Raw genomic sequence first — 8,397 nt, forward strand, 5'->3', positions numbered from 1 at the left:
AGCCGTAACCACCTGCTACCTTCATTTCTACTCTTTGTTGTATTTTTTTTTAAATCGGAATTTAAAATATGGACAGTCGGAATTTTTAGCTCAGATCCTACCCTTGAGTACATCATCATTCCACTAAATGTATTTATGGAGAGAAAAATATTGAAAAATATTAACACATGTCAATGACAAAGACACGAAAAAGGTTTCAGGTGGTCGTGAGATGAACTAAAGTGACAGCTAAATCGCCCAAAACATAAAAAAAGTTATAAGCAAACTGATTTAAATGATGAGGAATAACACGAATACTATATTTATAAGTAATAGAGTAAAATAATTGTAAATTTTTTTTCTTAGAACATATATTAAAATACCAGTAATAGAAGATATGAAAACTTTCTGACCTTTACCATAAAAAACTAACTCAGAGATCAGTCTTGCGAAAATATGTTGAAATCAACTTCTTGCTAAGAACTGAGATATTTCTTGTGTGAATTCTCTCTTTCCCTCTCTCTCTTTCTCATTCTTTCTCTCTCCCTTTCTCCCTACACACACACACCTACGCATATATATGAATATGTATGCATTCATAGAAATACATATAGCCATACATATAACGTATACATATACACACGTGTATATGTGTGTATGTCTATGTGCATAGATAGTTAGACAAATAGATAAATGTATACAAACGTGCACACAAAAACACACACATATTTATATATGTATATATATATATGTCTGACTGTCTGTTATGTGATATTGCTTCTTGGGCCCCGTGATGGTGGTAATGTTGTTGATGTAGGGGCATGTGTTAATTCCTCGGTGAGAACATTTAAAGGTTCCTGGTTCTGTGGAGCTAGGAGCTGTGGAGCTAGGAGCTGTGAAGCTTCTAACAAGGAGATTTTTAAGGCTCCTATCTTTTTCAAAAGACAGGAGAGGCGGTGTGGGAAAGATAGTGGTGGTTGTTGGGCCAGAAAGAAGAATACGAAAGTTGCGGGTGTGTTTGTATTTTAGAGGGAGGATGGACGGGTGGTAAGTGAGAGAGTGGAATACAGTTGGCGGAAGTGCGTGAAGGTGGTAGGAGAACTGAGGTAAGGTTGATGGCTCGGGATCGGTGGAGTGCCGGGTCGATAAATGATGGAAGATACCCTCGATTCAGAAAAAGAAGCTGTCGCATCGTTTTGCAATGGGATTCGAAATCCGAATCGATGCTGCAAAGTCGTCGAAAGCGAAGAAATTGAGACGAAGGTATGGTAGATTTAATGTGTTTGGGGTGAGAGGAAGAGCAGTGGACGTAGGAGTGGGAGTCAGTAGATTCATCGCAGACAGAGGCGGAGAGGTGGGTATTGTGTACTGTGACGGAGATGTCCAGAAAGCAAACAGAAGTATCAGATATTGTGTGGGTGAATTCCATGGCTAGGTGAAAGGTGCTAACGAAAGAAATAAAATCGTTGAGCTGTTGTCTGTTAAGGCTTGTGATGCCAATACAGTCATCGATGTAGTAAACATACAGCTTTGGGATGGGTCCAGAGAAGTGAGCAAAGATTTGCTCCTCTACATAACCTGCAAAGAGTTTGGCATAATCGGGGCTTATCCTGGTGCCCATAGCAACACCGGTAAAATGCTTATAGAATTCACCAGAGAAGGGAAAACAATTGAGTGTTAAGACGGAGGAGTGTAGTAGTGCTGGGTTCAGGTACAGAACGACAGTCTAAGAACCTGTTTCAGTGCAAGTAGACCGTCGTTGTAAAGGATGACTGTGTACAAAGATTTAATGTCCATGGTGAAAAGGAGTTTGGATTCACCAGGTGGGAAAGAGAATGCATTGAAGAGTTGTAGTGCATAGTTAGTGTCTTTGAGATGCGAAGGTAGGGCAGAGATGAGAAGGGATAAAAGTTTGTTGAGATAGGAAGATAAAAATGTTGTGAAGCAAGTGAAAGCAGAGACAATAGAGCGGCCTATCTTTGATTTATGTTTGTAGTACTATGGGCTTCAGTAAATATTCTCTGGGGAACAGTGAACCGTGTTCTTTGAGACCAATGCCAAGTATGTGTGTGTGTGTGTGAGAGAGAGTGCGTGCGCGCGCGTGTGTCTGGGTGTTTTGCGTTCTTGTCCCATTTTGTATTTTTTTTATATATACATACATATATACATATACTGTGATTACTTTGGGTACCACTGACCAGCTATGCCTACCCTGTTCTTCGAGACCAAAGCCAAGTGTGTGTGTGTGTGTGTGTGTGTACATTTTCTTATAATTTTATTGCTGCTATTGTTGTTGACGTTACTTCTTCTCAGGATTATTTCTTTCATCTTTCTAGGGAATCACCAAGGGAATTTTAGGACCAGCTTCACATATATATGTTTTGTTTTTTTATATATTTTTTCTTTAGTATTGTTTTGAAAAGTAAAGTAGTATTCTTAGTCTCATTGCACCATTGTACAGGGTCCGCATTGCAAACTACTGGTCTAAAGCACAATTTTTCATGGCCCCTAAAAAATTATCGTGGGCTCCAATTTTCTGCATTTTATCTGTGGACCTTCAGAAATTTTGTATGGACCCCTGTTTGGAATCCCTGATGTAAACTATACTGACCAATTTTTATTCCCAACTACGTAACCTATACTGACCAAATTTTATTCCTAAAGATGATGAAATGGTACAAAATGAGAGAAAATAACAATTAATCAGAAATTATTCATTTTTCTGATTGGTAACACAGTTACTAATTTTGCCCCACTTCCATATAGTAATTCCAAGTGTTTGACAGAATGACGAAAAATATAAGAAAAAATAAGAAAGAGAAAGTTTTGTTTAATGAAACATTTGAATATATTATGCAATAATTCGAAAGCTGGAAAACAAAGCTTTCAGCTGTTGAGAGATGTAATTTTATAATTAAAACTAAATTCAAATGTTTTCTTTACTTACCTGCTTCATAAAATAAGACCAGTTTTCAAAGCCTCATTGAAATAAACTAAGAAGTAGAAGTGTGTGTGTGCGTGTGTGTGTGTGTGTGTGTGTGTGTGTGTGTGTGTGTGTGTGTGTGTGTGTGTGTGTGTGTGTGCCTGTAATCGATATTGGTCATGCCAAGGTCAAGCTCAGTCATGCGTTGAAAGAAAGAATTTTGCCTGGAGAAAATAACATTTTTCTATCAATCTCTTTATCTTTATATACATTCATACGTTTACGCACACACAAACACACATACATTTACAGATACATGCATACAGATAGTCAGACAGACAGACAGACAGACATGATGACAGTAACATCGCTCATCAAAGCAGTTGATCATGGACGAATAGCCGGATTATTACTTTCACTTTGAAGGGTATGCGTTTGCAATCCAGGAACAGTTCAAGTACCTGATGCACAAAAGGGATAGAGATGCGGGAAAAGCCGTAAAACGTGACAACCGATGCAGTCTTTGTGGATTTAACACTGAAAATATCACCCACATCATAAGCAGTTGTCTGAAAATGTCATCATGGTATTATCTACCGATGAGACATGACGTTGTTGCTAGGACACTCTATAACAAAATCCGTTGGAAAGATGATCTCGAGGACAAAGAAATATAAACCCACAATATGGTAGAAGCCATAGCCACTCATAATGAAAAGGGATACTGGTGGAATGTACCAGTAAAGGCCTCAATAAAATGTAAGCACAACAGATCTGATATAATGATTTGGGATAGAGAAGAGAAACTGTGCACAGTTGTAGAAATTAGTTGCCCAGCGGATGTTAACATAAAGTGAAAAAGAGAACACCTACGCTGAACTATTAAAAAAATCTACAGTTACTCTATCCAGATTACAAGTTCAGGTTTATACCTGTAATTATTGGGGCCCTGGGATATGTAACACATTGCTTAAATACCAGTCTTGAGAAATTAGGCTTCTCAGCACCAAAAAGGAGAAAGCTAATTCGAAAGCTACAAGTCCAATCCATCACTGGAACTATAAAAATCTGTAAAACTTTCCAGAAGTTTATCATTTAAATATATATGAGCATGTCTAAATATGTAACTCGATGCATGAGAATGCATGCATAGATCATACAAATCTGCACCGGAAGTGCCGCAGTGGACATGCGGCATTCAGTGAAGCACGCGGGTCAGTCGGCGGCGAACAGCACATCAGAGCGGACGTGTGAGACGGTAGAGCAACTTTATGCTTTGGGAGAACCGAATTGAAACATGTCTCATAGCCGGTCGCCAACACTTTTTTCTGCAAAACAGGGGTAACTTATCCTGTTCAGGCTATATTATTAGCATTAACCTGCGTTTGAGAATTTAAAATCACTTCTTTAACTTTCTAAGACATCTCAACGCTTCTAAAACTTCGTTTGTTTGTTTATGTTCATCGTAATTTGAATTTATACATACATACTTACATACATACAAACATACATACATACATGCGTACATACATACATACATACATACATACATACCATACATACAAAAATACCCTATTGTTGATGTTGAAATTCCAATGTAGGAACCTTGGATCTTGGTTAGAACCGGTTCTTTATTGGCAAGAACTCTTGAAATAAGCTGAATAATGACATACATACATTTTCAGTGGTGTTCTGTTGTTTCTTTTTTGCTGTCCGTTGGTAATTGTATTATTTCTTTACTACCCACAAGGGGTTATACACAGAGGGGACAAACAAAGACAGACAAACGGATTAAGTCGATTATATCGACCCCAGTGCGTGACTGGTACTTATTTAATCGACCCCGAAAGGATGAAAGGCAAAGTCGACCTCGGCGGAATTTGAACTCAGAACGTCACAGCAGACGAAATACCTATTTCGTTATTGCCCACAAGGGACTACACGGCAGACGAAATACCGCTAAGCCTTTCGCCCGACGTGCTACGATTCTGCCAGCTCGCCGCCCTATCCGTTGGGAATTGTATAAAGTGCTTTTTAACTGAATTATTTGGCGTCGCTAACGTGGCAAAATCTATTTCTATTTATCATAAAGGAGAATCCATTACATTTTTTAAGAAGTCAAGATACCTTTGCATACCTGATTGCTGGGAGGTGGGGAGGGCTTTCTTGTATTGAAAGCTACATACCCTACGTACAAGGGTTCTCCAATAAATAGATGCCCGGGGCAAACGCTCCCTCTATCCCCTATAAATCTGGCCATGTATATATATATATATATATATATATATATATACACCCACCCACACACACATATATATGTATATATAGTTATATGTTTGTTTGTATGCGTGCATGTGTGCGTGTGTATAATACATCAATAACAGGCTTCTTTCAGTTCCAGTCAAACAAGTCTACTCACAAGGCTTTGGGAAAACCGAATTGAAACATGAATGTTGAGGCCAATTAGTGTAGAGAAAATCGGAATCAATGTACAGAGACTTTGAAGACACAAAAAAAAGGAACGAACACATTATTGCCTCATCAGGGACGAATGAGTAAGATGACTGGAGTTAGCCGTGATGTAAATATTGACCGAAATATAAAATATTACAAGGTCTTTTGCTAAATATGGTGTGGTGTTATGAGCCAGGCTGTGTTGTAGGGAAGGATAGGACGTGAAGGAGTAGGCATGTCCTGTCGGAAGTGGGGCCTGTGGATCCCACCGGAAGTGCCGCAGTGGACATGTGGCATTCAGTGAAGCACGAGGGTCAATCGGCGGCGAACAGCACATCAGAGCGGACATGTGAGACGGTAGAGCAACGGATAGCGGACGTGGAGTGAACCTTGGAGATCGTGAGAGCACGTGTATGTTGAAAGTGACCCTTTCTCCGGACCGACAGGTAAGACTACCGTAATTCTCTCCTCGCTTCTGTCTTTCTAAAGAATTTTCGTAGTCTACATGGGAGGCTGAGGGAACCACTTCAGGAGTGCCTTAATGAAGGAATAATACCAGATTGGATGACTAGAGGGAGAAAACAGTACATTTTATGAAAGACAAAAGCAACAGTAATACATTAAAGACCGATCACTTTCTTACTATTAGTGTGGAAACTGTTAACAGGAATGCTTTCAGAAAGCATTTACGAGCTCTTTGACAGCCAGTATTCACTGCCAGAAGAACAGAAAGGTTGCAGAAAAAAGGCTAGAGAAACTCATGATACATAGACAAAGCAGTTCTAAATGAAATGAAAGCTAGACGGAAAATCTAACAATAGCATGGATAGATTATAAGGAAGCCTATGACATGATACCACGCTCATGGATAAGTGAATGTTTGAGTGTATTTAGTATAGTAGACAACATAAGAGAATAAATTAGCTTTAGCCTGAAGAAATGGAAAGTAGATGTCTACTCAGGTGGCACAATGTTAGGGAAAGTTAATATTAAAAGAGGAATTTACCAAGGGTCTCGTTGTCCCCTTTAATATTTGTCTTGTATCTGATCCACCTCAGTTTAGTTTTAATGATCTGAAGCTTTTAAGGTGGAGTACTTGCGCAGACTTAGGCTGATCCTTAAGTCGAAATTAAACGGACGGAATAAGATTGAAGCGATGAACACCTGGAAGGTTTCACTCCTTAGATATGGAGCGGGGGTAATCACATGGACAGTAGACGAACTAAACAGCTTAGACAGAAAGACAAGGAAGTTGCTGACTAGATATGAGATACTCCACCTAAAAAGTGACAAAGACAGATTATGTGCCAAGAAAAAGAGGGGAACAGGACAACATAGCATGGTATGTAAAAACTGCCACAGCCGCTATTACTGGAAGTAAGAAGGTCAGTCTTGTGTAGGATGGAAGATTGCAAAGATAAAGCCCTGTACAAGCACTTGAGAATGAATGAAACTGAAAATAAGTGTATAAAGAAAAGAATACATGAACAATTTCATCGGGACGTTGAAGATAAGGCAGACAGAGAAAAATTGGTTCGACCACAAACCCGAAGGCATCAACGAAAATGATAATGCAAATATCCTGTGGGATTTTATGATTCAGTGCGACCATGAGATAGTGAATAGGAAACCAGACATAGTCTTAATTGAGAAAGAAAGCAAATTATACTGGATCATAGATATAGTATGCCCAGCTGACAACAATGTATGCGATAAGTAAGTTGATAGATATGACAGGTTAGCTTGGGAGGTTAAGCAGTTGTGATCGCTGAAAAGGTGGTAGTAGTACCAATAATTGTTGGAACCCTGGGAACAGTGAGCAAAAATCTTGAGAAGTACATGGAACAAATAGGAGCTGCAATAAGAGTGGAGCACTTGCAGAAAACGGCACTGCTTGGAACCGCTCGAATGCCCTGGATGGTGCGCGAGAAATAAGGGGTGTTACCTTAGTTCACTGGTACTGAACAGCTGATACTATAATACATCTCCAACATTAGAAGCTGTGCAAAGACGATAAAATAATAATAATAATAATAATAATAATAATAATAATAATAATAATAATAATAATAATAATAATAATAATAATAATAATAATAATAATAAAAAGAAACATAACAAGTAACTGTAGAATATGTGGAGATGGACAAGAAACAATAAATCATATTATCTCTGGCTGCCCAGTCCTGGCTAAGAAGGAATATATTCACAGACACGACAGAGCTGGGACCTATATACACTGGAAGTTATGCCAACACTATGGAATAACAACAGAAAAAAGATGGTATAAACACACGCCAGAAAAGGTCACAGAAAACGAGAAAGCAACCATACTCTGGGATATGCCAATACACACAGATAGAGAAATTAAGGAAAATAGACCAGATATAGTGCTCAAAGATTATGAAGAAAAAAAATGCTTTCTAATTGATGTATCAATACCAGCAGATGACAACGTTTCCCTAAAAGAAATGGAAAAACTTTCAAAATACAAAGACCTGGAAATAGAGGTAACTCGAATGTGGAATCTAAAAACAGAAACAATTCCTATCATAGTAGGTGCCTTAGGTATACTAAAAAAAATATTCAGACAAATACATAACAAAAACACCAGGACTTACAAATATATATAACATACAGAAAATTGCACTACTGGGCACTGCACACATCCTACGCAAAACACTTTCAATACAGTAACCATAAGAGCATCACAGCAAACCACAGCACATACCCAAGGCGCACAGAGCTGCGCTCGGTAGTGAAATGAAAGCACGTTATAAAAATAAAAGTACTGAACAATAATAATAATAATAACAACCCTTTCTGTTATAGACACAAGCCTTGAAATTTATGAGATAGATGCTTGCCAATTTCCCCGATCCTAGGGTGTAACTGATGCTTATTTCATCTATCCCAGAAGAATGGCATTGTCGATTTTAGGGGAATTTGAACTCTGAACGTAAAGATTCTAAGCATTTTGTCGGACATGCTAACGATTTTGCCAGTTTGCTTAATTGCACACACACATACGCATGCGCGTA

Source organism: Octopus bimaculoides, chromosome 3, assembly GCF_046866305.1.
Source record: "Octopus bimaculoides isolate indiv1 chromosome 3, ASM4686630v1, whole genome shotgun sequence".
NCBI classification, from domain to species: domain Eukaryota; kingdom Metazoa; phylum Mollusca; class Cephalopoda; order Octopoda; family Octopodidae; genus Octopus; species Octopus bimaculoides.